This window comes from Dunckerocampus dactyliophorus, chromosome 4 (genome assembly GCF_027744805.1).
Source record: "Dunckerocampus dactyliophorus isolate RoL2022-P2 chromosome 4, RoL_Ddac_1.1, whole genome shotgun sequence".
Lineage (NCBI taxonomy): Eukaryota > Metazoa > Chordata > Actinopteri > Syngnathiformes > Syngnathidae > Dunckerocampus > Dunckerocampus dactyliophorus.
Window position 1 is genome coordinate 35,160,074 of NC_072822.1, and position 27,767 is coordinate 35,187,840.

Sequence of the window (27,767 nt, forward strand, 5' to 3'; positions counted from 1 at the left end):
CGTATGATTCTCACTTAGGGTGCGAGTGGTTCAATTCCCGGACGAGCCCTCATGTGTATCACGTTCCCAGACTTTCGACCTGATTTGAACCTTTTATCATAATTTCCCCTAAAAAGGGATCAGGAAAGATCAGGAAAGACTCAGTGTAATCTCACACTGTGTACTTCAGGACCGAACGACGTCAGACACAAGCGCTTGCAGGATCCACGGTGGAATGGTTAGCGCTCTGGACTCAGAATCCAGTGACTTGGTGGAACCGACATTTACAGCTGCAGTCAGGTGATCGGACTGTAACCTCCTCTAACATGAAGTGTGTGATTAGGGCTTTTTTTATTTGAAGATTTGAGTTCACATGTAAATCAATGGTAATCCAGGATCAGAATGAGTTCCCAGAATGAAGGTAATGTCTGTGACAGCTGATGTCATGGATCAGCTGAGGTAGACACTTCGGTTGTGTGGGGAGCTGAACGAGCCTTTTCAGTTCCGCTGTCGAGACGAAAAGGACACAGCGCTGTACCGAAACCTGGGACCTTTTGGTCTTTGCTATTTCAGCAGTGGAACGGGTTTTCCGCTTGTCCAGGTCAGGGCTGAGTCTTTCAAATGTAACAAGGGATAGTCCTGTTGCCCTTGTCTTTTGAGGGCAAAAAGGAGGCCTTTGCAAATGAAACCCAGAGCCTATCGCTGGTCACCTGAACAGGGACTTGAATCCTGGACACTCACATCAAAAGTGTAATGCTCCGGCGACCGGCTCAACCTTTGTCTCATATGACCATAATATCCTTTGTCCAGAAGGTATTTAGCTTGTCCATGTGAGCAGTTTCAGACCTAAGTCGGTCTTCGAGGTGCCAATTTCGGGACTGGGGCTTCCTTATCTCCGTCCATGGCGAGGTCAAATAGCCCGCCATGTGTATGGCATAAGATTTCTGCTGTGTGATATTCCCCACCGGAGGAGGGCCTGGATAGCTCAGTTGGTAGAGCATCAGACTTTTAATCTGAGGGTCCAGGGTTCAAGTCCCTGTTCAGGTGATGCTAAACAGGCTCCTTCCTGTGAGCCTGTTTTGTCCTGACAGAGAGTACCTGATAAAATTGTCTGTTTTCTGGGCAAAGCAGTTTTGGCCCAATTGACAAGGGTGTTGCTTTCGTAGGGAGCATTGTAGTACATATGAAGCATTCAAGAAATTATTGGATTTTCTTCAACACAGCGAGAAGTCAGATCCGCAAACACGGTTAGAAAGGTTTTGAAACTAGCCTCAGCGAGATGTCTTGGTGGACTAAACTTGTGCCACTGTAGTCAGGCGTTCGGACTTTAAACTCCGAAAAACAGCAGCTGGAAGGGTCCCCAATGAAGAATAGAAGGTCAGGTCTGCGCCACTGATCAGCCAGTTAAACATTTCGGAACCTAAGGCTTTTCAAATTATCTGAAGTCATCAAGAGCATGTGGATTGTGCTGAAAACTGGGATTGAACCACGGACCTTGAGATCTTCAGTCTAACACTCTCCCAACTGAGCTACTTCAGCTTCCCAGCAGCTTATGTGTTCTCTCCAATGTTCGATTTTGGTACCTTTGCAAAGCGCTTGAGTTTCGCTTCAGCTTTTCAGCATTCACACGCAATGTCTACTGACATTGCTCATCGAGTTGTCACTCTTTTTTTGAACAACAGCATTCAGAAAAAAGCAACTATTTTCAGAATACGCCAAAAACTACCGGGACTCAGAGTGGCTGCTGCCACAACGCAGAGTACTAACCACGACAAGATGATGGCTGTGTAACCGTCTGCATTCTACTGAGGTTTGTTGCACCTGCGCAATGGATTGTTTCAGGTTAAATGAAGAGACAGTCAAGAACCCACAATCTTCAGATCCGCAGTCACACGCGCTATCCATTGCGCCACCACCCCCCCGAAGACCACAGATCTGCATCGTCAGATGAGGTGGTGGATTAACACTGTTTTTCCATTTGATACAGCCAGTAGAAATCAAACTCTTTTTGAACAAGACCACCCGAAAGTTTTGTCTGTAAAGGTTTGCTGTCTCGAATGCTTTCAAATAAGTCTCGGAAACGATAGCTCAATTTGAATAGTTAAACGTACCAGGAAGAATGATACACCGTTGCGGGGACTGGTCTTCTACACGGGTGCAGGACAAGTCAGAGGCACTTCTGGTCAGATGAACTGAGGCCCCTCCTACGCAGGGGTAGCCTTCCAGTTGTACGCCTCAATGTGTGACCAGGTGGTCTTAGCTGGTGGATACTGAGTGTTGAAAAAGACCATCGAGGTAGCCAGGAGTCGAACCTAGAATCTTCTGATCCGTAATCAGACGCGTTATCCATTGCGCCACTACCCCTACAAGCGTAGGACCTGTACGTCAAGGCCGATTGTGGATTGTCTCTGTTTGTCCAACAAACGTATGACGTCAGAAGATAACTGTTTTCAAACAAGACATCAAAAGAGAACTTTTTGCAGACAAGATAACAAGAAAGTGCCAAGGAGCTATTGCCAGTTGCCGTGACCCGGATTCGAACCGGGGTTGCTGCGGCCACAACGCAGAGTACTAACCACTATACGATCACAGCTGCTGCGTAGCACATGTGATGGTACAGTCTGCAATCTTCAAAATTTTTGGTCAAACGCACAATGAAGTCCCAAAGTAAAATTTTCCAAACATTTTGTTTCAGGTTAATTGCAAAGGTGTGTCAAGATAGGCAGGAGTCAAACCTGGAATCCTCACACCCGTAGCTACTCACATGATCCATTGCAACACTTAGCCTATAAGTTTTTCATGTCGGAATGTTTCGACAGGATGTTAATGTCTTGGAGCTGTTTCATGTTTTTTGTTGTCCATCCACTTGTTTTGTTTATTTCTGATTCCCAACCGCCAATTGTGGCCTCAAAATATGGAAACACCTCTTCCCACTGGGCTCCCCATGCTTTTGGAGATGTTGGAACTTTTGTCCAGAAGGCATTTGGCTTGTCCATGTGGGCACCTCAAACGTAAGTGGAGCTTCGAGGTGGCAATTTCAGGACAGGGGCTTCGTTCTCCGTCTGCATCCTCTAAATACAAGGCGAGATCAAATATCCTGCCATGAGTATGCTAGCAGTCGGTAGGTGAGAAATTCCGTAGTGTACAAATTGACAAGGGTATTGCCTTCAGAGAGGATGGGAGCTTCTTCAGCATAAGAAAAGTTCTGATTTGAAAACACGGTGTGAAATCTTTCAAAACTAGCTGCAAAGGAGTCACGTAAACACCAGCAAGGCGCTGCTGGGATTTGAACCCAGGATTTCCTGTTTACTAGACAGGCGCTTTGACCAACTAAGCCACAGCACCCGCAAAGCACGGGAATTTGCGCTTAAATTACTCTTTGCCCTTAAAAACAACAACCGGCGTCAAAACCACGAGGACGCAATTTATTAATACAAGTCTCATCGTGTCAGTCTTGCTTGAAATGCACCGTGTCTCATTGTCCGGGGCTCGTTGCTCTAGTCGTATGATTCTCACTTAGGGTGCGAGTGGTTCAATTCCCGGACGAGCCCTCATGTGTATCACGTTCCCAGACTTTCGACCTGATTTGAACCTTTTATCATAATTTCCCCTAAAAAGGGATCAGGAAAGATCAGGAAAGACTCAGTGTAATCTCACACTGTGTACTTCAGGACCGAACGACGTCAGACACAAGCGCTTGCAGGATCCACGGTGGAATGGTTAGCGCTCTGGACTCAGAATCCAGTGACTTGGTGGAACCGACATTTACAGCTGCAGTCAGGTGATCGGACTGTAACCTCCTCTAACATGAAGTGTGTGATTAGGGCTTTTTTTATTTGAAGATTTGAGTTCACATGTAAATCAATGGTAATCCAGGATCAGAATGAGTTCCCAGAATGAAGGTAATGTCTGTGACAGCTGATGTCATGGATCAGCTGAGGTAGACACTTCGGTTGTGTGGGGAGCTGAACGAGCCTTTTCAGTTCCGCTGTCGAGACGAAAAGGACACAGCGCTGTACCGAAACCTGGGACCTTTTGGTCTTTGCTATTTCAGCAGTGGAACGGGTTTTCCGCTTGTCCAGGTCAGGGCTGAGTCTTTCAAATGTAACAAGGGATAGTCCTGTTGCCCTTGTCTTTTGAGGGCAAAAAGGAGGCCTTTGCAAATGAAACCCAGAGCCTATCGCTGGTCACCTGAACAGGGACTTGAATCCTGGACACTCACATCAAAAGTGTAATGCTCCGGCGACCGGCTCAACCTTTGTCTCATATGACCATAATATCCTTTGTCCAGAAGGTATTTAGCTTGTCCATGTGAGCAGTTTCAGACCTAAGTCGGTCTTCGAGGTGCCAATTTCGGGACTGGGGCTTCCTTATCTCCGTCCATGGCGAGGTCAAATAGCCCGCCATGTGTATGGCATAAGATTTCTGCTGTGTGATATTCCCCACCGGAGGAGGGCCTGGATAGCTCAGTTGGTAGAGCATCAGACTTTTAATCTGAGGGTCCAGGGTTCAAGTCCCTGTTCAGGTGATGCTAAACAGGCTCCTTCCTGTGAGCCTGTTTTGTCCTGACAGAGAGTACCTGATAAAATTGTCTGTTTTCTGGGCAAAGCAGTTTTGGCCCAATTGACAAGGGTGTTGCTTTCGTAGGGAGCATTGTAGTACATATGAAGCATTCAAGAAATTATTGGATTTTCTTCAACACAGCGAGAAGTCAGATCCGCAAACACGGTTAGAAAGGTTTTGAAACTAGCCTCAGCGAGATGTCTTGGTGGACTAAACTTGTGCCACTGTAGTCAGGCGTTCGGACTTTAAACTCCGAAAAACAGCAGCTGGAAGGGTCCCCAATGAAGAATAGAAGGTCAGGTCTGCGCCACTGATCAGCCAGTTAAACATTTCGGAACCTAAGGCTTTTCAAATTATCTGAAGTCATCAAGAGCATGTGGATTGTGCTGAAAACTGGGATTGAACCACGGACCTTGAGATCTTCAGTCTAACACTCTCCCAACTGAGCTACTTCAGCTTCCCAGCAGCTTATGTGTTCTCTCCAATGTTCGATTTTGGTACCTTTGCAAAGCGCTTGAGTTTCGCTTCAGCTTTTCAGCATTCACACGCAATGTCTACTGACATTGCTCATCGAGTTGTCACTCTTTTTTTGAACAACAGCATTCAGAAAAAAGCAACTATTTTCAGAATACGCCAAAAACTACCGGGACTCAGAGTGGCTGCTGCCACAACGCAGAGTACTAACCACGACAAGATGATGGCTGTGTAACCGTCTGCATTCTACTGAGGTTTGTTGCACCTGCGCAATGGATTGTTTCAGGTTAAATGAAGAGACAGTCAAGAACCCACAATCTTCAGATCCGCAGTCACACGCGCTATCCATTGCGCCACCACCCCCCCGAAGACCACAGATCTGCATCGTCAGATGAGGTGGTGGATTAACACTGTTTTTCCATTTGATACAGCCAGTAGAAATCAAACTCTTTTTGAACAAGACCACCCGAAAGTTTTGTCTGTAAAGGTTTGCTGTCTCGAATGCTTTCAAATAAGTCTCGGAAACGATAGCTCAATTTGAATAGTTAAACGTACCAGGAAGAATGATACACCGTTGCGGGGACTGGTCTTCTACACGGGTGCAGGACAAGTCAGAGGCACTTCTGGTCAGATGAACTGAGGCCCCTCCTACGCAGGGGTAGCCTTCCAGTTGTACGCCTCAATGTGTGACCAGGTGGTCTTAGCTGGTGGATACTGAGTGTTGAAAAAGACCATCGAGGTAGCCAGGAGTCGAACCTAGAATCTTCTGATCCGTAATCAGACGCGTTATCCATTGCGCCACTACCCCTACAAGCGTAGGACCTGTACGTCAAGGCCGATTGTGGATTGTCTCTGTTTGTCCAACAAACGTATGACGTCAGAAGATAACTGTTTTCAAACAAGACATCAAAAGAGAACTTTTTGCAGACAAGATAACAAGAAAGTGCCAAGGAGCTATTGCCAGTTGCCGTGACCCGGATTCGAACCGGGGTTGCTGCGGCCACAACGCAGAGTACTAACCACTATACGATCACAGCTGCTGCGTAGCACATGTGATGGTACAGTCTGCAATCTTCAAAATTTTTGGTCAAACGCACAATGAAGTCCCAAAGTAAAATTTTCCAAACATTTTGTTTCAGGTTAATTGCAAAGGTGTGTCAAGATAGGCAGGAGTCAAACCTGGAATCCTCACACCCGTAGCTACTCACATGATCCATTGCAACACTTAGCCTATAAGTTTTTCATGTCGGAATGTTTCGACAGGATGTTAATGTCTTGGAGCTGTTTCATGTTTTTTGTTGTCCATCCACTTGTTTTGTTTATTTCTGATTCCCAACCGCCAATTGTGGCCTCAAAATATGGAAACACCTCTTCCCACTGGGCTCCCCATGCTTTTGGAGATGTTGGAACTTTTGTCCAGAAGGCATTTGGCTTGTCCATGTGGGCACCTCAAACGTAAGTGGAGCTTCGAGGTGGCAATTTCAGGACAGGGGCTTCGTTCTCCGTCTGCATCCTCTAAATACAAGGCGAGATCAAATATCCTGCCATGAGTATGCTAGCAGTCGGTAGGTGAGAAATTCCGTAGTGTACAAATTGACAAGGGTATTGCCTTCAGAGAGGATGGGAGCTTCTTCAGCATAAGAAAAGTTCTGATTTGAAAACACGGTGTGAAATCTTTCAAAACTAGCTGCAAAGGAGTCACGTAAACACCAGCAAGGCGCTGCTGGGATTTGAACCCAGGATTTCCTGTTTACTAGACAGGCGCTTTGACCAACTAAGCCACAGCACCCGCAAAGCACGGGAATTTGCGCTTAAATTACTCTTTGCCCTTAAAAACAACAACCGGCGTCAAAACCACGAGGACGCAATTTATTAATACAAGTCTCATCGTGTCAGTCTTGCTTGAAATGCACCGTGTCTCATTGTCCGGGGCTCGTTGCTCTAGTCGTATGATTCTCACTTAGGGTGCGAGTGGTTCAATTCCCGGACGAGCCCTCATGTGTATCACGTTCCCAGACTTTCGACCTGATTTGAACCTTTTATCATAATTTCCCCTAAAAAGGGATCAGGAAAGATCAGGAAAGACTCAGTGTAATCTCACACTGTGTACTTCAGGACCGAACGACGTCAGACACAAGCGCTTGCAGGATCCACGGTGGAATGGTTAGCGCTCTGGACTCAGAATCCAGTGACTTGGTGGAACCGACATTTACAGCTGCAGTCAGGTGATCGGACTGTAACCTCCTCTAACATGAAGTGTGTGATTAGGGCTTTTTTTATTTGAAGATTTGAGTTCACATGTAAATCAATGGTAATCCAGGATCAGAATGAGTTCCCAGAATGAAGGTAATGTCTGTGACAGCTGATGTCATGGATCAGCTGAGGTAGACACTTCGGTTGTGTGGGGAGCTGAACGAGCCTTTTCAGTTCCGCTGTCGAGACGAAAAGGACACAGCGCTGTACCGAAACCTGGGACCTTTTGGTCTTTGCTATTTCAGCAGTGGAACGGGTTTTCCGCTTGTCCAGGTCAGGGCTGAGTCTTTCAAATGTAACAAGGGATAGTCCTGTTGCCCTTGTCTTTTGAGGGCAAAAAGGAGGCCTTTGCAAATGAAACCCAGAGCCTATCGCTGGTCACCTGAACAGGGACTTGAATCCTGGACACTCACATCAAAAGTGTAATGCTCCGGCGACCGGCTCAACCTTTGTCTCATATGACCATAATATCCTTTGTCCAGAAGGTATTTAGCTTGTCCATGTGAGCAGTTTCAGACCTAAGTCGGTCTTCGAGGTGCCAATTTCGGGACTGGGGCTTCCTTATCTCCGTCCATGGCGAGGTCAAATAGCCCGCCATGTGTATGGCATAAGATTTCTGCTGTGTGATATTCCCCACCGGAGGAGGGCCTGGATAGCTCAGTTGGTAGAGCATCAGACTTTTAATCTGAGGGTCCAGGGTTCAAGTCCCTGTTCAGGTGATGCTAAACAGGCTCCTTCCTGTGAGCCTGTTTTGTCCTGACAGAGAGTACCTGATAAAATTGTCTGTTTTCTGGGCAAAGCAGTTTTGGCCCAATTGACAAGGGTGTTGCTTTCGTAGGGAGCATTGTAGTACATATGAAGCATTCAAGAAATTATTGGATTTTCTTCAACACAGCGAGAAGTCAGATCCGCAAACACGGTTAGAAAGGTTTTGAAACTAGCCTCAGCGAGATGTCTTGGTGGACTAAACTTGTGCCACTGTAGTCAGGCGTTCGGACTTTAAACTCCGAAAAACAGCAGCTGGAAGGGTCCCCAATGAAGAATAGAAGGTCAGGTCTGCGCCACTGATCAGCCAGTTAAACATTTCGGAACCTAAGGCTTTTCAAATTATCTGAAGTCATCAAGAGCATGTGGATTGTGCTGAAAACTGGGATTGAACCACGGACCTTGAGATCTTCAGTCTAACACTCTCCCAACTGAGCTACTTCAGCTTCCCAGCAGCTTATGTGTTCTCTCCAATGTTCGATTTTGGTACCTTTGCAAAGCGCTTGAGTTTCGCTTCAGCTTTTCAGCATTCACACGCAATGTCTACTGACATTGCTCATCGAGTTGTCACTCTTTTTTTGAACAACAGCATTCAGAAAAAAGCAACTATTTTCAGAATACGCCAAAAACTACCGGGACTCAGAGTGGCTGCTGCCACAACGCAGAGTACTAACCACGACAAGATGATGGCTGTGTAACCGTCTGCATTCTACTGAGGTTTGTTGCACCTGCGCAATGGATTGTTTCAGGTTAAATGAAGAGACAGTCAAGAACCCACAATCTTCAGATCCGCAGTCACACGCGCTATCCATTGCGCCACCACCCCCCCGAAGACCACAGATCTGCATCGTCAGATGAGGTGGTGGATTAACACTGTTTTTCCATTTGATACAGCCAGTAGAAATCAAACTCTTTTTGAACAAGACCACCCGAAAGTTTTGTCTGTAAAGGTTTGCTGTCTCGAATGCTTTCAAATAAGTCTCGGAAACGATAGCTCAATTTGAATAGTTAAACGTACCAGGAAGAATGATACACCGTTGCGGGGACTGGTCTTCTACACGGGTGCAGGACAAGTCAGAGGCACTTCTGGTCAGATGAACTGAGGCCCCTCCTACGCAGGGGTAGCCTTCCAGTTGTACGCCTCAATGTGTGACCAGGTGGTCTTAGCTGGTGGATACTGAGTGTTGAAAAAGACCATCGAGGTAGCCAGGAGTCGAACCTAGAATCTTCTGATCCGTAATCAGACGCGTTATCCATTGCGCCACTACCCCTACAAGCGTAGGACCTGTACGTCAAGGCCGATTGTGGATTGTCTCTGTTTGTCCAACAAACGTATGACGTCAGAAGATAACTGTTTTCAAACAAGACATCAAAAGAGAACTTTTTGCAGACAAGATAACAAGAAAGTGCCAAGGAGCTATTGCCAGTTGCCGTGACCCGGATTCGAACCGGGGTTGCTGCGGCCACAACGCAGAGTACTAACCACTATACGATCACAGCTGCTGCGTAGCACATGTGATGGTACAGTCTGCAATCTTCAAAATTTTTGGTCAAACGCACAATGAAGTCCCAAAGTAAAATTTTCCAAACATTTTGTTTCAGGTTAATTGCAAAGGTGTGTCAAGATAGGCAGGAGTCAAACCTGGAATCCTCACACCCGTAGCTACTCACATGATCCATTGCAACACTTAGCCTATAAGTTTTTCATGTCGGAATGTTTCGACAGGATGTTAATGTCTTGGAGCTGTTTCATGTTTTTTGTTGTCCATCCACTTGTTTTGTTTATTTCTGATTCCCAACCGCCAATTGTGGCCTCAAAATATGGAAACACCTCTTCCCACTGGGCTCCCCATGCTTTTGGAGATGTTGGAACTTTTGTCCAGAAGGCATTTGGCTTGTCCATGTGGGCACCTCAAACGTAAGTGGAGCTTCGAGGTGGCAATTTCAGGACAGGGGCTTCGTTCTCCGTCTGCATCCTCTAAATACAAGGCGAGATCAAATATCCTGCCATGAGTATGCTAGCAGTCGGTAGGTGAGAAATTCCGTAGTGTACAAATTGACAAGGGTATTGCCTTCAGAGAGGATGGGAGCTTCTTCAGCATAAGAAAAGTTCTGATTTGAAAACACGGTGTGAAATCTTTCAAAACTAGCTGCAAAGGAGTCACGTAAACACCAGCAAGGCGCTGCTGGGATTTGAACCCAGGATTTCCTGTTTACTAGACAGGCGCTTTGACCAACTAAGCCACAGCACCCGCAAAGCACGGGAATTTGCGCTTAAATTACTCTTTGCCCTTAAAAACAACAACCGGCGTCAAAACCACGAGGACGCAATTTATTAATACAAGTCTCATCGTGTCAGTCTTGCTTGAAATGCACCGTGTCTCATTGTCCGGGGCTCGTTGCTCTAGTCGTATGATTCTCACTTAGGGTGCGAGTGGTTCAATTCCCGGACGAGCCCTCATGTGTATCACGTTCCCAGACTTTCGACCTGATTTGAACCTTTTATCATAATTTCCCCTAAAAAGGGATCAGGAAAGATCAGGAAAGACTCAGTGTAATCTCACACTGTGTACTTCAGGACCGAACGACGTCAGACACAAGCGCTTGCAGGATCCACGGTGGAATGGTTAGCGCTCTGGACTCAGAATCCAGTGACTTGGTGGAACCGACATTTACAGCTGCAGTCAGGTGATCGGACTGTAACCTCCTCTAACATGAAGTGTGTGATTAGGGCTTTTTTTATTTGAAGATTTGAGTTCACATGTAAATCAATGGTAATCCAGGATCAGAATGAGTTCCCAGAATGAAGGTAATGTCTGTGACAGCTGATGTCATGGATCAGCTGAGGTAGACACTTCGGTTGTGTGGGGAGCTGAACGAGCCTTTTCAGTTCCGCTGTCGAGACGAAAAGGACACAGCGCTGTACCGAAACCTGGGACCTTTTGGTCTTTGCTATTTCAGCAGTGGAACGGGTTTTCCGCTTGTCCAGGTCAGGGCTGAGTCTTTCAAATGTAACAAGGGATAGTCCTGTTGCCCTTGTCTTTTGAGGGCAAAAAGGAGGCCTTTGCAAATGAAACCCAGAGCCTATCGCTGGTCACCTGAACAGGGACTTGAATCCTGGACACTCACATCAAAAGTGTAATGCTCCGGCGACCGGCTCAACCTTTGTCTCATATGACCATAATATCCTTTGTCCAGAAGGTATTTAGCTTGTCCATGTGAGCAGTTTCAGACCTAAGTCGGTCTTCGAGGTGCCAATTTCGGGACTGGGGCTTCCTTATCTCCGTCCATGGCGAGGTCAAATAGCCCGCCATGTGTATGGCATAAGATTTCTGCTGTGTGATATTCCCCACCGGAGGAGGGCCTGGATAGCTCAGTTGGTAGAGCATCAGACTTTTAATCTGAGGGTCCAGGGTTCAAGTCCCTGTTCAGGTGATGCTAAACAGGCTCCTTCCTGTGAGCCTGTTTTGTCCTGACAGAGAGTACCTGATAAAATTGTCTGTTTTCTGGGCAAAGCAGTTTTGGCCCAATTGACAAGGGTGTTGCTTTCGTAGGGAGCATTGTAGTACATATGAAGCATTCAAGAAATTATTGGATTTTCTTCAACACAGCGAGAAGTCAGATCCGCAAACACGGTTAGAAAGGTTTTGAAACTAGCCTCAGCGAGATGTCTTGGTGGACTAAACTTGTGCCACTGTAGTCAGGCGTTCGGACTTTAAACTCCGAAAAACAGCAGCTGGAAGGGTCCCCAATGAAGAATAGAAGGTCAGGTCTGCGCCACTGATCAGCCAGTTAAACATTTCGGAACCTAAGGCTTTTCAAATTATCTGAAGTCATCAAGAGCATGTGGATTGTGCTGAAAACTGGGATTGAACCACGGACCTTGAGATCTTTAGTCTAACACTCTCCCAACTGAGCTACTTCAGCTTCCCAGCAGCTTATGTGTTCTCTCCAATGTTCGATTTTGGTACCTTTGCAAAGCGCTTGAGTTTCGCTTCAGCTTTTCAGCATTCACACGCAATGTCTACTGACATTGCTCATCGAGTTGTCACTCTTTTTTTGAACAACAGCATTCAGAAAAAAGCAACTATTTTCAGAATACGCCAAAAACTACCGGGACTCAGAGTGGCTGCTGCCACAACGCAGAGTACTAACCACGACAAGATGATGGCTGTGTAACCGTCTGCATTCTACTGAGGTTTGTTGCACCTGCGCAATGGATTGTTTCAGGTTAAATGAAGAGACAGTCAAGAACCCACAATCTTCAGATCCGCAGTCACACGCGCTATCCATTGCGCCACCACCCCCCCGAAGACCACAGATCTGCATCGTCAGATGAGGTGGTGGATTAACACTGTTTTTCCATTTGATACAGCCAGTAGAAATCAAACTCTTTTTGAACAAGACCACCCGAAAGTTTTGTCTGTAAAGGTTTGCTGTCTCGAATGCTTTCAAATAAGTCTCGGAAACGATAGCTCAATTTGAATAGTTAAACGTACCAGGAAGAATGATACACCGTTGCGGGGACTGGTCTTCTACACGGGTGCAGGACAAGTCAGAGGCACTTCTGGTCAGATGAACTGAGGCCCCTCCTACGCAGGGGTAGCCTTCCAGTTGTACGCCTCAATGTGTGACCAGGTGGTCTTAGCTGGTGGATACTGAGTGTTGAAAAAGACCATCGAGGTAGCCAGGAGTCGAACCTAGAATCTTCTGATCCGTAATCAGACTCGTTATCCATTGCGCCACTACCCCTACAAGCGTAGGACCTGTACGTCAAGGCCGATTGTGGATTGTCTCTGTTTGTCCAACAAACGTATGACGTCAGAAGATAACTGTTTTCAAACAAGACATCAAAAGAGAACTTTTTGCAGACAAGATAACAAGAAAGTGCCAAGGAGCTATTGCCAGTTGCCGTGACCCGGATTCGAACCGGGGTTGCTGCGGCCACAACGCAGAGTACTAACCACTATACGATCACAGCTGCTGCGTAGCACATGTGATGGTACAGTCTGCAATCTTCAAAATTTTTGGTCAAACGCACAATGAAGTCCCAAAGTAAAATTTTCCAAACATTTTGTTTCAGGTTAATTGCAAAGGTGTGTCAAGATAGGCAGGAGTCAAACCTGGAATCCTCACACCCGTAGCTACTCACATGATCCATTGCAACACTTAGCCTATAAGTTTTTCATGTCGGAATGTTTCGACAGGATGTTAATGTCTTGGAGCTGTTTCATGTTTTTTGTTGTCCATCCACTTGTTTTGTTTATTTCTGATTCCCAACCGCCAATTGTGGCCTCAAAATATGGAAACACCTCTTCCCACTGGGCTCCCCATGCTTTTGGAGATGTTGGAACTTTTGTCCAGAAGGCATTTGGCTTGTCCATGTGGGCACCTCAAACGTAAGTGGAGCTTCGAGGTGGCAATTTCAGGACAGGGGCTTCGTTCTCCGTCTGCATCCTCTAAATACAAGGCGAGATCAAATATCCTGCCATGAGTATGCTAGCAGTCGGTAGGTGAGAAATTCCGTAGTGTACAAATTGACAAGGGTATTGCCTTCAGAGAGGATGGGAGCTTCTTCAGCATAAGAAAAGTTCTGATTTGAAAACACGGTGTGAAATCTTTCAAAACTAGCTGCAAAGGAGTCACGTAAACACCAGCAAGGCGCTGCTGGGATTTGAACCCAGGATTTCCTGTTTACTAGACAGGCGCTTTGACCAACTAAGCCACAGCACCCGCAAAGCACGGGAATTTGCGCTTAAATTACTCTTTGCCCTTAAAAACAACAACCGGCGTCAAAACCACGAGGACGCAATTTATTAATACAAGTCTCATCGTGTCAGTCTTGCTTGAAATGCACCGTGTCTCATTGTCCGGGGCTCGTTGCTCTAGTCGTATGATTCTCACTTAGGGTGCGAGTGGTTCAATTCCCGGACGAGCCCTCATGTGTATCACGTTCCCAGACTTTCGACCTGATTTGAACCTTTTATCATAATTTCCCCTAAAAAGGGATCAGGAAAGATCAGGAAAGACTCAGTGTAATCTCACACTGTGTACTTCAGGACCGAACGACGTCAGACACAAGCGCTTGCAGGATCCACGGTGGAATGGTTAGCGCTCTGGACTCAGAATCCAGTGACTTGGTGGAACCGACATTTACAGCTGCAGTCAGGTGATCGGACTGTAACCTCCTCTAACATGAAGTGTGTGATTAGGGCTTTTTTTATTTGAAGATTTGAGTTCACATGTAAATCAATGGTAATCCAGGATCAGAATGAGTTCCCAGAATGAAGGTAATGTCTGTGACAGCTGATGTCATGGATCAGCTGAGGTAGACACTTCGGTTGTGTGGGGAGCTGAACGAGCCTTTTCAGTTCCGCTGTCGAGACGAAAAGGACACAGCGCTGTACCGAAACCTGGGACCTTTTGGTCTTTGCTATTTCAGCAGTGGAACGGGTTTTCCGCTTGTCCAGGTCAGGGCTGAGTCTTTCAAATGTAACAAGGGATAGTCCTGTTGCCCTTGTCTTTTGAGGGCAAAAAGGAGGCCTTTGCAAATGAAACCCAGAGCCTATCGCTGGTCACCTGAACAGGGACTTGAATCCTGGACACTCACATCAAAAGTGTAATGCTCCGGCGACCGGCTCAACCTTTGTCTCATATGACCATAATATCCTTTGTCCAGAAGGTATTTAGCTTGTCCATGTGAGCAGTTTCAGACCTAAGTCGGTCTTCGAGGTGCCAATTTCGGGACTGGGGCTTCCTTATCTCCGTCCATGGCGAGGTCAAATAGCCCGCCATGTGTATGGCATAAGATTTCTGCTGTGTGATATTCCCCACCGGAGGAGGGCCTGGATAGCTCAGTTGGTAGAGCATCAGACTTTTAATCTGAGGGTCCAGGGTTCAAGTCCCTGTTCAGGTGATGCTAAACAGGCTCCTTCCTGTGAGCCTGTTTTGTCCTGACAGAGAGTACCTGATAAAATTGTCTGTTTTCTGGGCAAAGCAGTTTTGGCCCAATTGACAAGGGTGTTGCTTTCGTAGGGAGCATTGTAGTACATATGAAGCATTCAAGAAATTATTGGATTTTCTTCAACACAGCGAGAAGTCAGATCCGCAAACACGGTTAGAAAGGTTTTGAAACTAGCCTCAGCGAGATGTCTTGGTGGACTAAACTTGTGCCACTGTAGTCAGGCGTTCGGACTTTAAACTCCGAAAAACAGCAGCTGGAAGGGTCCCCAATGAAGAATAGAAGGTCAGGTCTGCGCCACTGATCAGCCAGTTAAACATTTCGGAACCTAAGGCTTTTCAAATTATCTGAAGTCATCAAGAGCATGTGGATTGTGCTGAAAACTGGGATTGAACCACGGACCTTGAGATCTTCAGTCTAACACTCTCCCAACTGAGCTACTTCAGCTTCCCAGCAGCTTATGTGTTCTCTCCAATGTTCGATTTTGGTACCTTTGCAAAGCGCTTGAGTTTCGCTTCAGCTTTTCAGCATTCACACGCAATGTCTACTGACATTGCTCATCGAGTTGTCACTCTTTTTTTGAGCAACAGCATTCAGAAAAAAGCAACTATTTTCAGAATAGGCCAAAAACTACCGGGACTCAGAGTGGCTGCTGCCACAACGCAGAGTACTAACCACGACAAGATGATGGCTGTGTAACCGTCTGCATTCTACTGAGGTTTGTTGCACCTGCGCAATGGATTGTTTCAGGTTAAATGAAGAGACAGTCAAGAACCCACAATCTTCAGATCCGCAGTCACACGCGTTATCCATTGCGCCACTACCCCCCCGAAGACCACAGATCTGCATCGTCAGATGAGGTGGTGGATTAACACTGTTTTTCCATTTAATACAGCCAGTAGAAATCAAACTCTTTTTGAACAAGACCACCCGAAAGTTTTGTCTGTAAAGGTTTGCTGTCTCGAATGCTTTCAAATAAGTCTCGGAAACGATAGCTCAATTTGAATAGTTAAACGTACCAGGAAGAATGATACACCGTTGCGGGGACTGGTCTTCTACACGGGTGCAGGACAAGTCAGAGGCACTTCTGGTCAGATGAACTGAGGCCCCTCCTACGCAGGGGTAGCCTTCCAGTTGTACGCCTCAATGTGTGACCAGGTGGTCTTAGCTGGTGGATACTGAGTGTTGAAAAAGACCATCGAGGTAGCCAGGAGTCGAACCTAGAATCTTCTGATCCGTAGTCAGACGCGTTATCCATTGCGCCACTACCCCTACAAGTGTAGGACCTGTACGTCAAGGCCGATTGTGGATTGTCTCTGTTTGTCCAACAAACGTATGACGTCAGAAGATAACTGTTTTCAAACAAGACATCAAAAGAGAACTTTTTGCAGACAAGATAACAAGAAAGTGCCAAGGAGCTATTGCCAGTTGCCGTGACCCGGATTCGAACCGGGGTTGTTGCGGCCACAACACAGAGTACTAACCACTATACGATCACAGCTGCTGCGTAGCACATGTGATGGTACAGTCTGCAATCTTCAAAATTTTTGGTCAAACGCACAATGAAGTCCCAAAGTAAAATTTTCCAAACATTTTGTTTCAGGTTAATTGCAAAGGTGTGTCAAGATAGGCAGGAGTCAAACCTGGAATCCTCACACCCGTAGCTACTCACATGATCCATTGCAACACTTAGCCTATAAGTTTTTCATGTCGAAATGTTTCGACAGGATGTTAATGTCTTGGAGCTGTTTCATGTTTTTTGTTGTCCATCCACTTGTTTTGTTTATTTCTGATTCCCAACCGCCAATTGTGGCCTCAGAATATGGAAACACCTCTTCCCACTGGGCTCCCCATGCTTTTGGAGATGTTGGAACTTTTGTCCAGAAGGCATTTGGCTTGTCCATGTGGGCACCTCAAACGTAAGTGGAGCTTCGAGGTGGCAATTTCAGGACAGGGGCTTCGTTCTCCGTCTGCATCCTCTAAATACAAGGCGAGATCAAATATCCTGCCATGAGTATGCTAGCAGTCGGTAGGTGAGAAATTCCGTAGTGTACAAATTGACAAGGGTATTGCCTTCAGAGAGGATGGGAGCTTCTTCAGCATAAGAAAAGTTCTGATTTGAAAACACGGTGTGAAATCTTTCAAAACTAGCTGCAAAGGAGTCACGTAAACACCAGCACGGCGCTGCTGGGATTTGAACCCAGGATTTCCTGTTTACTAGACAGGCGCTTTGACCAACTAAGCCACAGCACCCGCAAAGCACGGGAATTTGCGCTTAAATTACTCTTTGCCCTTAAAAACAACAACCGGCGTCAAAACCACGAGGACGCAATTTATTAATACAAGTCTCATCGTGTCAGTCTTGCTTGAAATGCACCGTGTCTCATTGTCCGGGGCTCGTTGCTCTAGTCGTATGATTCTCACTTAGGGTGCGAGTGGTTCAATTCCCGGACGAGCCCTCATGTGTATCACGTTCCCAGACTTTCGACCTGATTTGAACCTTTTATCATAATTTCCCCTAAAAAGGGATCAGGAAAGATCAGGAAAGACTCAGTGTAATCTCACACTGTGTACTTCAGGACCGAACGACGTCAGACACAAGCGCTTGCAGGATCCACGGTGGAATGGTTAGCGCTCTGGACTCAGAATCCAGTGACTTGGTGGAACCGACATTTACAGCTGCAGTCAGGTGATCGGACTGTAACCTCCTCTAACATGAAGTGTGTGATTAGGGCTTTTTTTATTTGAAGATTTGAGTTCACATGTAAATCAATGGTAATCCAGGATCAGAATGAGTTCCCAGAATGAAGGTAATGTCTGTGACAGCTGATGTCATGGATCAGCTGAGGTAGACACTTCGGTTGTGTGGGGAGCTGAACGAGCCTTTTCAGTTCCGCTGTCGAGACGAAAAGGACACAGCGCTGTACCGAAACCTGGGACCTTTTGGTCTTTGCTATTTCAGCAGTGGAACGGGTTTTCCGCTTGTCCAGGTCAGGGCTGAGTCTTTCAAATGTAACAAGGGATAGTCCTGTTGCCCTTGTCTTTTGAGGGCAAAAAGGAGGCCTTTGCAAATGAAACCCAGAGCCTATCGCTGGTCACCTGAACAGGGACTTGAATCCTGGACACTCACATCAAAAGTGTAATGCTCCGGCGACCGGCTCAACCTTTGTCTCATATGACCATAATATCCTTTGTCCAGAAGGTATTTAGCTTGTCCATGTGAGCAGTTTCAGACCTAAGTCGGTCTTCGAGGTGCCAATTTCGGGACTGGGGCTTCCTTATCTCCGTCCATGGCGAGGTCAAATAGCCCGCCATGTGTATGGCATAAGATTTCTGCTGTGTGATATTCCCCACCGGAGGAGGGCCTGGATAGCTCAGTTGGTAGAGCATCAGACTTTTAATCTGAGGGTCCAGGGTTCAAGTCCCTGTTCAGGTGATGCTAAACAGGCTCCTTCCTGTGAGCCTGTTTTGTCCTGACAGAGAGTACCTGATAAAATTGTCTGTTTTCTGGGCAAAGCAGTTTTGGCCCAATTGACAAGGGTGTTGCTTTCGTAGGGAGCATTGTAGTACATATGAAGCATTCAAGAAATTATTGGATTTTCTTCAACACAGCGAGAAGTCAGATCCGCAAACACGGTTAGAAAGGTTTTGAAACTAGCCTCAGCGAGATGTCTTGGTGGACTAAACTTGTGCCACTGTAGTCAGGCGTTCGGACTTTAAACTCCGAAAAACAGCAGCTGGAAGGGTCCCCAATGAAGAATAGAAGGTCAGGTCTGCGCCACTGATCAGCCAGTTAAACATTTCGGAACCTAAGGCTTTTCAAATTATCTGAAGTCATCAAGAGCATGTGGATTGTGCTGAAAACTGGGATTGAACCACGGACCTTGAGATCTTCAGTCTAACACTCTCCCAACTGAGCTACTTCAGCTTCCCAGCAGCTTATGTGTTCTCTCCAATGTTCGATTTTGGTACCTTTGCAAAGCGCTTGAGTTTCGCTTCAGCTTTTCAGCATTCACACGCAATGTCTACTGACATTGCTCATCGAGTTGTCACTCTTTTTTTGAGCAACAGCATTCAGAAAAAAGCAACTATTTTCAGAATAGGCCAAAAACTACCGGGACTCAGAGTGGCTGCTGCCACAACGCAGAGTACTAACCACGACAAGATGATGGCTGTGTAACCGTCTGCATTCTACTGAGGTTTGTTGCACCTGCGCAATGGATTGTTTCAGGTTAAATGAAGAGACAGTCAAGAACCCACAATCTTCAGATCCGCAGTCACACGCGTTATCCATTGCGCCACTACCCCCCCGAAGACCACAGATCTGCATCGTCAGATGAGGTGGTGGATTAACACTGTTTTTCCATTTAATACAGCCAGTAGAAATCAAACTCTTTTTGAACAAGACCACCCGAAAGTTTTGTCTGTAAAGGTTTGCTGTCTCGAATGCTTTCAAATAAGTCTCGGAAACGATAGCTCAATTTGAATAGTTAAACGTACCAGGAAGAATGATACACCGTTGCGGGGACTGGTCTTCTACACGGGTGCAGGACAAGTCAGAGGCACTTCTGGTCAGATGAACTGAGGCCCCTCCTACGCAGGGGTAGCCTTCCAGTTGTACGCCTCAATGTGTGACCAGGTGGTCTTAGCTGGTGGATACTGAGTGTTGAAAAAGACCATCGAGGTAGCCAGGAGTCGAACCTAGAATCTTCTGATCCGTAGTCAGACGCGTTATCCATTGCGCCACTACCCCTACAAGTGTAGGACCTGTACGTCAAGGCCGATTGTGGATTGTCTCTGTTTGTCCAACAAACGTATGACGTCAGAAGATAACTGTTTTCAAACAAGACATCAAAAGAGAACTTTTTGCAGACAAGATAACAAGAAAGTGCCAAGGAGCTATTGCCAGTTGCCGTGACCCGGATTCGAACCGGGGTTGTTGCGGCCACAACACAGAGTACTAACCACTATACGATCACAGCTGCTGCGTAGCACATGTGATGGTACAGTCTGCAATCTTCAAAATTTTTGGTCAAACGCACAATGAAGTCCCAAAGTAAAATTTTCCAAACATTTTGTTTCAGGTTAATTGCAAAGGTGTGTCAAGATAGGCAGGAGTCAAACCTGGAATCCTCACACCCGTAGCTACTCACATGATCCATTGCAACACTTAGCCTATAAGTTTTTCATGTCGAAATGTTTCGACAGGATGTTAATGTCTTGGAGCTGTTTCATGTTTTTTGTTGTCCATCCACTTGTTTTGTTTATTTCTGATTCCCAACCGCCAATTGTGGCCTCAGAATATGGAAACACCTCTTCCCACTGGGCTCCCCATGCTTTTGGAGATGTTGGAACTTTTGTCCAGAAGGCATTTGGCTTGTCCATGTGGGCACCTCAAACGTAAGTGGAGCTTCGAGGTGGCAATTTCAGGACAGGGGCTTCGTTCTCCGTCTGCATCCTCTAAATACAAGGCGAGATCAAATATCCTGCCATGAGTATGCTAGCAGTCGGTAGGTGAGAAATTCCGTAGTGTACAAATTGACAAGGGTATTGCCTTCAGAGAGGATGGGAGCTTCTTCAGCATAAGAAAAGTTCTGATTTGAAAACACGGTGTGAAATCTTTCAAAACTAGCTGCAAAGGAGTCACGTAAACACCAGCACGGCGCTGCTGGGATTTGAACCCAGGATTTCCTGTTTACTAGACAGGCGCTTTGACCAACTAAGCCACAGCACCCGCAAAGCACGGGAATTTGCGCTTAAATTACTCTTTGCCCTTAAAAACAACAACCGGCGTCAAAACCACGAGGACGCAATTTATTAATACAAGTCTCATCGTGTCAGTCTTGCTTGAAATGCACCGTGTCTCATTGTCCGGGGCTCGTTGCTCTAGTCGTATGATTCTCACTTAGGGTGCGAGTGGTTCAATTCCCGGACGAGCCCTCATGTGTATCACGTTCCCAGACTTTCGACCTGATTTGAACCTTTTATCATAATTTCCCCTAAAAAGGGATCAGGAAAGATCAGGAAAGACTCAGTGTAATCTCACACTGTGTACTTCAGGACCGAACGACGTCAGACACAAGCGCTTGCAGGATCCACGGTGGAATGGTTAGCGCTCTGGACTCAGAATCCAGTGACTTGGTGGAACCGACATTTACAGCTGCAGTCAGGTGATCGGACTGTAACCTCCTCTAACATGAAGTGTGTGATTAGGGCTTTTTTTATTTGAAGATTTGAGTTCACATGTAAATCAATGGTAATCCAGGATCAGAATGAGTTCCCAGAATGAAGGTAATGTCTGTGACAGCTGATGTCATGGATCAGCTGAGGTAGACACTTCGGTTGTGTGGGGAGCTGAACGAGCCTTTTCAGTTCCGCTGTCGAGACGAAAAGGACACAGCGCTGTACCGAAACCTGGGACCTTTTGGTCTTTGCTATTTCAGCAGTGGAACGGGTTTTCCGCTTGTCCAGGTCAGGGCTGAGTCTTTCAAATGTAACAAGGGATAGTCCTGTTGCCCTTGTCTTTTGAGGGCAAAAAGGAGGCCTTTGCAAATGAAACCCAGAGCCTATCGCTGGTCACCTGAACAGGGACTTGAATCCTGGACACTCACATCAAAAGTGTAATGCTCCGGCGACCGGCTCAACCTTTGTCTCATATGACCATAATATCCTTTGTCCAGAAGGTATTTAGCTTGTCCATGTGAGCAGTTTCAGACCTAAGTCGGTCTTCGAGGTGCCAATTTCGGGACTGGGGCTTCCTTATCTCCGTCCATGGCGAGGTCAAATAGCCCGCCATGTGTATGGCATAAGATTTCTGCTGTGTGATATTCCCCACCGGAGGAGGGCCTGGATAGCTCAGTTGGTAGAGCATCAGACTTTTAATCTGAGGGTCCAGGGTTCAAGTCCCTGTTCAGGTGATGCTAAACAGGCTCCTTCCTGTGAGCCTGTTTTGTCCTGACAGAGAGTACCTGATAAAATTGTCTGTTTTCTGGGCAAAGCAGTTTTGGCCCAATTGACAAGGGTGTTGCTTTCGTAGGGAGCATTGTAGTACATATGAAGCATTCAAGAAATTATTGGATTTTCTTCAACACAGCGAGAAGTCAGATCCGCAAACACGGTTAGAAAGGTTTTGAAACTAGCCTCAGCGAGATGTCTTGGTGGACTAAACTTGTGCCACTGTAGTCAGGCGTTCGGACTTTAAACTCCGAAAAACAGCAGCTGGAAGGGTCCCCAATGAAGAATAGAAGGTCAGGTCTGCGCCACTGATCAGCCAGTTAAACATTTCGGAACCTAAGGCTTTTCAAATTATCTGAAGTCATCAAGAGCATGTGGATTGTGCTGAAAACTGGGATTGAACCACGGACCTTGAGATCTTCAGTCTAACACTCTCCCAACTGAGCTACTTCAGCTTCCCAGCAGCTTATGTGTTCTCTCCAATGTTCGATTTTGGTACCTTTGCAAAGCGCTTGAGTTTCGCTTCAGCTTTTCAGCATTCACACGCAATGTCTACTGACATTGCTCATCGAGTTGTCACTCTTTTTTTGAACAACAGCATTCAGAAAAAAGCAACTATTTTCAGAATAGGCCAAAAACTACCGGGACTCAGAGTGGCTGCTGCCACAACGCAGAGTACTAACCACGACAAGATGATGGCTGTGTAACCGTCTGCATTCTACTGAGGTTTGTTGCACCTGCGCAATGGATTGTTTCAGGTTAAATGAAGAGACAGTCAAGAACCCACAATCTTCAGATCCGCAGTCACACGCGCTATCCATTGCGCCACCACCCCCCCGAAGACCACAGATCTGCATCGTCAGATGAGGTGGTGGATTAACACTGTTTTTCCATTTGATACAGCCAGTAGAAATCAAACTCTTTTTGAACAAGACCACCCGAAAGTTTTGTCTGTAAAGGTTTGCTGTCTCGAATGCTTTCAAATAAGTCTCGGAAACGATAGCTCAATTTGAATAGTTAAACGTACCAGGAAGAATGATACACCGTTGCGGGGACTGGTCTTCTACACGGGTGCAGGACAAGTCAGAGGCACTTCTGGTCAGATGAACTGAGGCCCCTCCTACGCAGGGGTAGCCTTCCAGTTGTACGCCTCAATGTGTGACCAGGTGGTCTTAGCTGGTGGATACTGAGTGTTGAAAAAGACCATCGAGGTAGCCAGGAGTCGAACCTAGAATCTTCTGATCCGTAATCAGACGCGTTATCCATTGCGCCACTACCCCTACAAGCGTAGGACCTGTACGTCAAGGCCGATTGTGGATTGTCTCTGTTTGTCCAACAAACGTATGACGTCAGAAGATAACTGTTTTCAAACAAGACATCAAAAGAGAACTTTTTGCAGACAAGATAACAAGAAAGTGCCAAGGAGCTATTGCCAGTTGCCGTGACCCGGATTCGAACCGGGGTTGCTGCGGCCACAACGCAGAGTACTAACCACTATACGATCACAGCTGCTGCGTAGCACATGTGATGGTACAGTCTGCAATCTTCAAAATTTTTGGTCAAACGCACAATGAAGTCCCAAAGTAAAATTTTCCAAACATTTTGTTTCAGGTTAATTGCAAAGGTGTGTCAAGATAGGCAGGAGTCAAACCTGGAATCCTCACACCCGTAGCTACTCACATGATCCATTGCAACACTTAGCCTATAAGTTTTTCATGTCGGAATGTTTCGACAGGATGTTAATGTCTTGGAGCTGTTTCATGTTTTTTGTTGTCCATCCACTTGTTTTGTTTATTTCTGATTCCCAACCGCCAATTGTGGCCTCAAAATATGGAAACACCTCTTCCCACTGGGCTCCCCATGCTTTTGGAGATGTTGGAACTTTTGTCCAGAAGGCATTTGGCTTGTCCATGTGGGCACCTCAAACGTAAGTGGAGCTTCGAGGTGGCAATTTCAGGACAGGGGCTTCGTTCTCCGTCTGCATCCTCTAAATACAAGGCGAGATCAAATATCCTGCCATGAGTATGCTAGCAGTCGGTAGGTGAGAAATTCCGTAGTGTACAAATTGACAAGGGTATTGCCTTCAGAGAGGATGGGAGCTTCTTCAGCATAAGAAAAGTTCTGATTTGAAAACACGGTGTGAAATCTTTCAAAACTAGCTGCAAAGGAGTCACGTAAACACCAGCAAGGCGCTGCTGGGATTTGAACCCAGGATTTCCTGTTTACTAGACAGGCGCTTTGACCAACTAAGCCACAGCACCCGCAAAGCACGGGAATTTGCGCTTAAATTACTCTTTGCCCTTAAAAACAACAACCGGCGTCAAAACCACGAGGACGCAATTTATTAATACAAGTCTCATCGTGTCAGTCTTGCTTGAAATGCACCGTGTCTCATTGTCCGGGGCTCGTTGCTCTAGTCGTATGATTCTCACTTAGGGTGCGAGTGGTTCAATTCCCGGACGAGCCCTCATGTGTATCACGTTCCCAGACTTTCGACCTGATTTGAACCTTTTATCATAATTTCCCCTAAAAAGGGATCAGGAAAGATCAGGAAAGACTCAGTGTAATCTCACACTGTGTACTTCAGGACCGAACGACGTCAGACACAAGCGCTTGCAGGATCCACGGTGGAATGGTTAGCGCTCTGGACTCAGAATCCAGTGACTTGGTGGAACCGACATTTACAGCTGCAGTCAGGTGATCGGACTGTAACCTCCTCTAACATGAAGTGTGTGATTAGGGCTTTTTTTATTTGAAGATTTGAGTTCACATGTAAATCAATGGTAATCCAGGATCAGAATGAGTTCCCAGAATGAAGGTAATGTCTGTGACAGCTGATGTCATGGATCAGCTGAGGTAGACACTTCGGTTGTGTGGGGAGCTGAACGAGCCTTTTCAGTTCCGCTGTCGAGACGAAAAGGACACAGCGCTGTACCGAAACCTGGGACCTTTTGGTCTTTGCTATTTCAGCAGTGGAACGGGTTTTCCGCTTGTCCAGGTCAGGGCTGAGTCTTTCAAATGTAACAAGGGATAGTCCTGTTGCCCTTGTCTTTTGAGGGCAAAAAGGAGGCCTTTGCAAATGAAACCCAGAGCCTATCGCTGGTCACCTGAACAGGGACTTGAATCCTGGACACTCACATCAAAAGTGTAATGCTCCGGCGACCGGCTCAACCTTTGTCTCATATGACCATAATATCCTTTGTCCAGAAGGTATTTAGCTTGTCCATGTGAGCAGTTTCAGACCTAAGTCGGTCTTCGAGGTGCCAATTTCGGGACTGGGGCTTCCTTATCTCCGTCCATGGCGAGGTCAAATAGCCCGCCATGTGTATGGCATAAGATTTCTGCTGTGTGATATTCCCCACCGGAGGAGGGCCTGGATAGCTCAGTTGGTAGAGCATCAGACTTTTAATCTGAGGGTCCAGGGTTCAAGTCCCTGTTCAGGTGATGCTAAACAGGCTCCTTCCTGTGAGCCTGTTTTGTCCTGACAGAGAGTACCTGATAAAATTGTCTGTTTTCTGGGCAAAGCAGTTTTGGCCCAATTGACAAGGGTGTTGCTTTCGTAGGGAGCATTGTAGTACATATGAAGCATTCAAGAAATTATTGGATTTTCTTCAACACAGCGAGAAGTCAGATCCGCAAACACGGTTAGAAAGGTTTTGAAACTAGCCTCAGCGAGATGTCTTGGTGGACTAAACTTGTGCCACTGTAGTCAGGCGTTCGGACTTTAAACTCCGAAAAACAGCAGCTGGAAGGGTCCCCAATGAAGAATAGAAGGTCAGGTCTGCGCCACTGATCAGCCAGTTAAACATTTCGGAACCTAAGGCTTTTCAAATTATCTGAAGTCATCAAGAGCATGTGGATTGTGCTGAAAACTGGGATTGAACCACGGACCTTGAGATCTTCAGTCTAACACTCTCCCAACTGAGCTACTTCAGCTTCCCAGCAGCTTATGTGTTCTCTCCAATGTTCGATTTTGGTACCTTTGCAAAGCGCTTGAGTTTCGCTTCAGCTTTTCAGCATTCACACGCAATGTCTACTGACATTGCTCATCGAGTTGTCACTCTTTTTTTGAACAACAGCATTCAGAAAAAAGCAACTATTTTCAGAATACGCCAAAAACTACCGGGACTCAGAGTGGCTGCTGCCACAACGCAGAGTACTAACCACGACAAGATGATGGCTGTGTAACCGTCTGCATTCTACTGAGGTTTGTTGCACCTGCGCAATGGATTGTTTCAGGTTAAATGAAGAGACAGTCAAGAACCCACAATCTTCAGATCCGCAGTCACACGCGCTATCCATTGCGCCACCACCCCCCCGAAGACCACAGATCTGCATCGTCAGATGAGGTGGTGGATTAACACTGTTTTTCCATTTGATACAGCCAGTAGAAATCAAACTCTTTTTGAACAAGACCACCCGAAAGTTTTGTCTGTAAAGGTTTGCTGTCTCGAATGCTTTCAAATAAGTCTCGGAAACGATAGCTCAATTTGAATAGTTAAACGTACCAGGAAGAATGATACACCGTTGCGGGGACTGGTCTTCTACACGGGTGCAGGACAAGTCAGAGGCACTTCTGGTCAGATGAACTGAGGCCCCTCCTACGCAGGGGTAGCCTTCCAGTTGTACGCCTCAATGTGTGACCAGGTGGTCTTAGCTGGTGGATACTGAGTGTTGAAAAAGACCATCGAGGTAGCCAGGAGTCGAACCTAGAATCTTCTGATCCGTAATCAGACGCGTTATCCATTGCGCCACTACCCCTACAAGCGTAGGACCTGTACGTCAAGGCCGATTGTGGATTGTCTCTGTTTGTCCAACAAACGTATGACGTCAGAAGATAACTGTTTTCAAACAAGACATCAAAAGAGAACTTTTTGCAGACAAGATAACAAGAAAGTGCCAAGGAGCTATTGCCAGTTGCCGTGACCCGGATTCGAACCGGGGTTGCTGCGGCCACAACGCAGAGTACTAACCACTATACGATCACAGCTGCTGCGTAGCACATGTGATGGTACAGTCTGCAATCTTCAAAATTTTTGGTCAAACGCACAATGAAGTCCCAAAGTAAAATTTTCCAAACATTTTGTTTCAGGTTAATTGCAAAGGTGTGTCAAGATAGGCAGGAGTCAAACCTGGAATCCTCACACCCGTAGCTACTCACATGATCCATTGCAACACTTAGCCTATAAGTTTTTCATGTCGGAATGTTTCGACAGGATGTTAATGTCTTGGAGCTGTTTCATGTTTTTTGTTGTCCATCCACTTGTTTTGTTTATTTCTGATTCCCAACCGCCAATTGTGGCCTCAAAATATGGAAACACCTCTTCCCACTGGGCTCCCCATGCTTTTGGAGATGTTGGAACTTTTGTCCAGAAGGCATTTGGCTTGTCCATGTGGGCACCTCAAACGTAAGTGGAGCTTCGAGGTGGCAATTTCAGGACAGGGGCTTCGTTCTCCGTCTGCATCCTCTAAATACAAGGCGAGATCAAATATCCTGCCATGAGTATGCTAGCAGTCGGTAGGTGAGAAATTCCGTAGTGTACAAATTGACAAGGGTATTGCCTTCAGAGAGGATGGGAGCTTCTTCAGCATAAGAAAAGTTCTGATTTGAAAACACGGTGTGAAATCTTTCAAAACTAGCTGCAAAGGAGTCACGTAAACACCAGCAAGGCGCTGCTGGGATTTGAACCCAGGATTTCCTGTTTACTAGACAGGCGCTTTGACCAACTAAGCCACAGCACCCGCAAAGCACGGGAATTTGCGCTTAAATTACTCTTTGCCCTTAAAAACAACAACCGGCGTCAAAACCACGAGGACG

The 27,767-nt window shown here is 46.3% G+C and overlaps 22 non-coding genes across 22 annotated transcripts; all 22 read right to left on the reverse strand.

The window, feature by feature from the left end:
• Positions 1–2,270: 2,270 nt before the first annotated feature.
• Positions 2,271–2,343, reverse strand: trnar-acg (transfer RNA arginine (anticodon ACG)). Its single transcript has one exon. It is a non-coding gene; the product is annotated as a tRNA-Arg (tRNA).
• A 157-nt stretch (positions 2,344–2,500) lies between these two features.
• Positions 2,501–2,572, reverse strand: trnah-gug (transfer RNA histidin (anticodon GUG)). The gene has a single exon. It is a non-coding gene; the product is annotated as a tRNA-His (tRNA).
• A 678-nt stretch (positions 2,573–3,250) lies between these two features.
• trnat-agu (transfer RNA threonine (anticodon AGU)) lies at positions 3,251–3,324 on the reverse strand. Its single transcript has one exon. It is a non-coding gene; the product is annotated as a tRNA-Thr (tRNA).
• Positions 3,325–5,751: 2,427 nt separating this feature from the next.
• trnar-acg (transfer RNA arginine (anticodon ACG)) lies at positions 5,752–5,824 on the reverse strand. Its single transcript has one exon. It is a non-coding gene; the product is annotated as a tRNA-Arg (tRNA).
• Positions 5,825–5,981: 157 nt separating this feature from the next.
• trnah-gug (transfer RNA histidin (anticodon GUG)) lies at positions 5,982–6,053 on the reverse strand. The gene has a single exon. It is a non-coding gene; the product is annotated as a tRNA-His (tRNA).
• Positions 6,054–6,731: 678 nt separating this feature from the next.
• On the reverse strand, positions 6,732–6,805 carry trnat-agu (transfer RNA threonine (anticodon AGU)). The gene has a single exon. It is a non-coding gene; the product is annotated as a tRNA-Thr (tRNA).
• A 2,427-nt stretch (positions 6,806–9,232) lies between these two features.
• On the reverse strand, positions 9,233–9,305 carry trnar-acg (transfer RNA arginine (anticodon ACG)). The gene has a single exon. It is a non-coding gene; the product is annotated as a tRNA-Arg (tRNA).
• A 157-nt stretch (positions 9,306–9,462) lies between these two features.
• Positions 9,463–9,534, reverse strand: trnah-gug (transfer RNA histidin (anticodon GUG)). The gene has a single exon. It is a non-coding gene; the product is annotated as a tRNA-His (tRNA).
• A 678-nt stretch (positions 9,535–10,212) lies between these two features.
• Positions 10,213–10,286, reverse strand: trnat-agu (transfer RNA threonine (anticodon AGU)). The gene has a single exon. It is a non-coding gene; the product is annotated as a tRNA-Thr (tRNA).
• A 1,602-nt stretch (positions 10,287–11,888) lies between these two features.
• trnaf-aaa (transfer RNA phenylalanine (anticodon AAA)) lies at positions 11,889–11,961 on the reverse strand. The gene has a single exon. It is a non-coding gene; the product is annotated as a tRNA-Phe (tRNA).
• Positions 11,962–12,943: 982 nt separating this feature from the next.
• Positions 12,944–13,015, reverse strand: trnah-gug (transfer RNA histidin (anticodon GUG)). Its single transcript has one exon. It is a non-coding gene; the product is annotated as a tRNA-His (tRNA).
• A 678-nt stretch (positions 13,016–13,693) lies between these two features.
• Positions 13,694–13,767, reverse strand: trnat-agu (transfer RNA threonine (anticodon AGU)). Its single transcript has one exon. It is a non-coding gene; the product is annotated as a tRNA-Thr (tRNA).
• A 2,427-nt stretch (positions 13,768–16,194) lies between these two features.
• trnar-acg (transfer RNA arginine (anticodon ACG)) lies at positions 16,195–16,267 on the reverse strand. Its single transcript has one exon. It is a non-coding gene; the product is annotated as a tRNA-Arg (tRNA).
• A 907-nt stretch (positions 16,268–17,174) lies between these two features.
• Positions 17,175–17,248, reverse strand: trnat-agu (transfer RNA threonine (anticodon AGU)). Its single transcript has one exon. It is a non-coding gene; the product is annotated as a tRNA-Thr (tRNA).
• Positions 17,249–19,675: 2,427 nt separating this feature from the next.
• On the reverse strand, positions 19,676–19,748 carry trnar-acg (transfer RNA arginine (anticodon ACG)). Its single transcript has one exon. It is a non-coding gene; the product is annotated as a tRNA-Arg (tRNA).
• Positions 19,749–20,655: 907 nt separating this feature from the next.
• On the reverse strand, positions 20,656–20,729 carry trnat-agu (transfer RNA threonine (anticodon AGU)). Its single transcript has one exon. It is a non-coding gene; the product is annotated as a tRNA-Thr (tRNA).
• A 2,427-nt stretch (positions 20,730–23,156) lies between these two features.
• trnar-acg (transfer RNA arginine (anticodon ACG)) lies at positions 23,157–23,229 on the reverse strand. Its single transcript has one exon. It is a non-coding gene; the product is annotated as a tRNA-Arg (tRNA).
• A 157-nt stretch (positions 23,230–23,386) lies between these two features.
• On the reverse strand, positions 23,387–23,458 carry trnah-gug (transfer RNA histidin (anticodon GUG)). The gene has a single exon. It is a non-coding gene; the product is annotated as a tRNA-His (tRNA).
• A 678-nt stretch (positions 23,459–24,136) lies between these two features.
• trnat-agu (transfer RNA threonine (anticodon AGU)) lies at positions 24,137–24,210 on the reverse strand. Its single transcript has one exon. It is a non-coding gene; the product is annotated as a tRNA-Thr (tRNA).
• A 2,427-nt stretch (positions 24,211–26,637) lies between these two features.
• On the reverse strand, positions 26,638–26,710 carry trnar-acg (transfer RNA arginine (anticodon ACG)). The gene has a single exon. It is a non-coding gene; the product is annotated as a tRNA-Arg (tRNA).
• A 157-nt stretch (positions 26,711–26,867) lies between these two features.
• Positions 26,868–26,939, reverse strand: trnah-gug (transfer RNA histidin (anticodon GUG)). The gene has a single exon. It is a non-coding gene; the product is annotated as a tRNA-His (tRNA).
• Positions 26,940–27,617: 678 nt separating this feature from the next.
• On the reverse strand, positions 27,618–27,691 carry trnat-agu (transfer RNA threonine (anticodon AGU)). The gene has a single exon. It is a non-coding gene; the product is annotated as a tRNA-Thr (tRNA).
• Between the last annotated feature and the right edge of the window lie 76 nt (positions 27,692–27,767).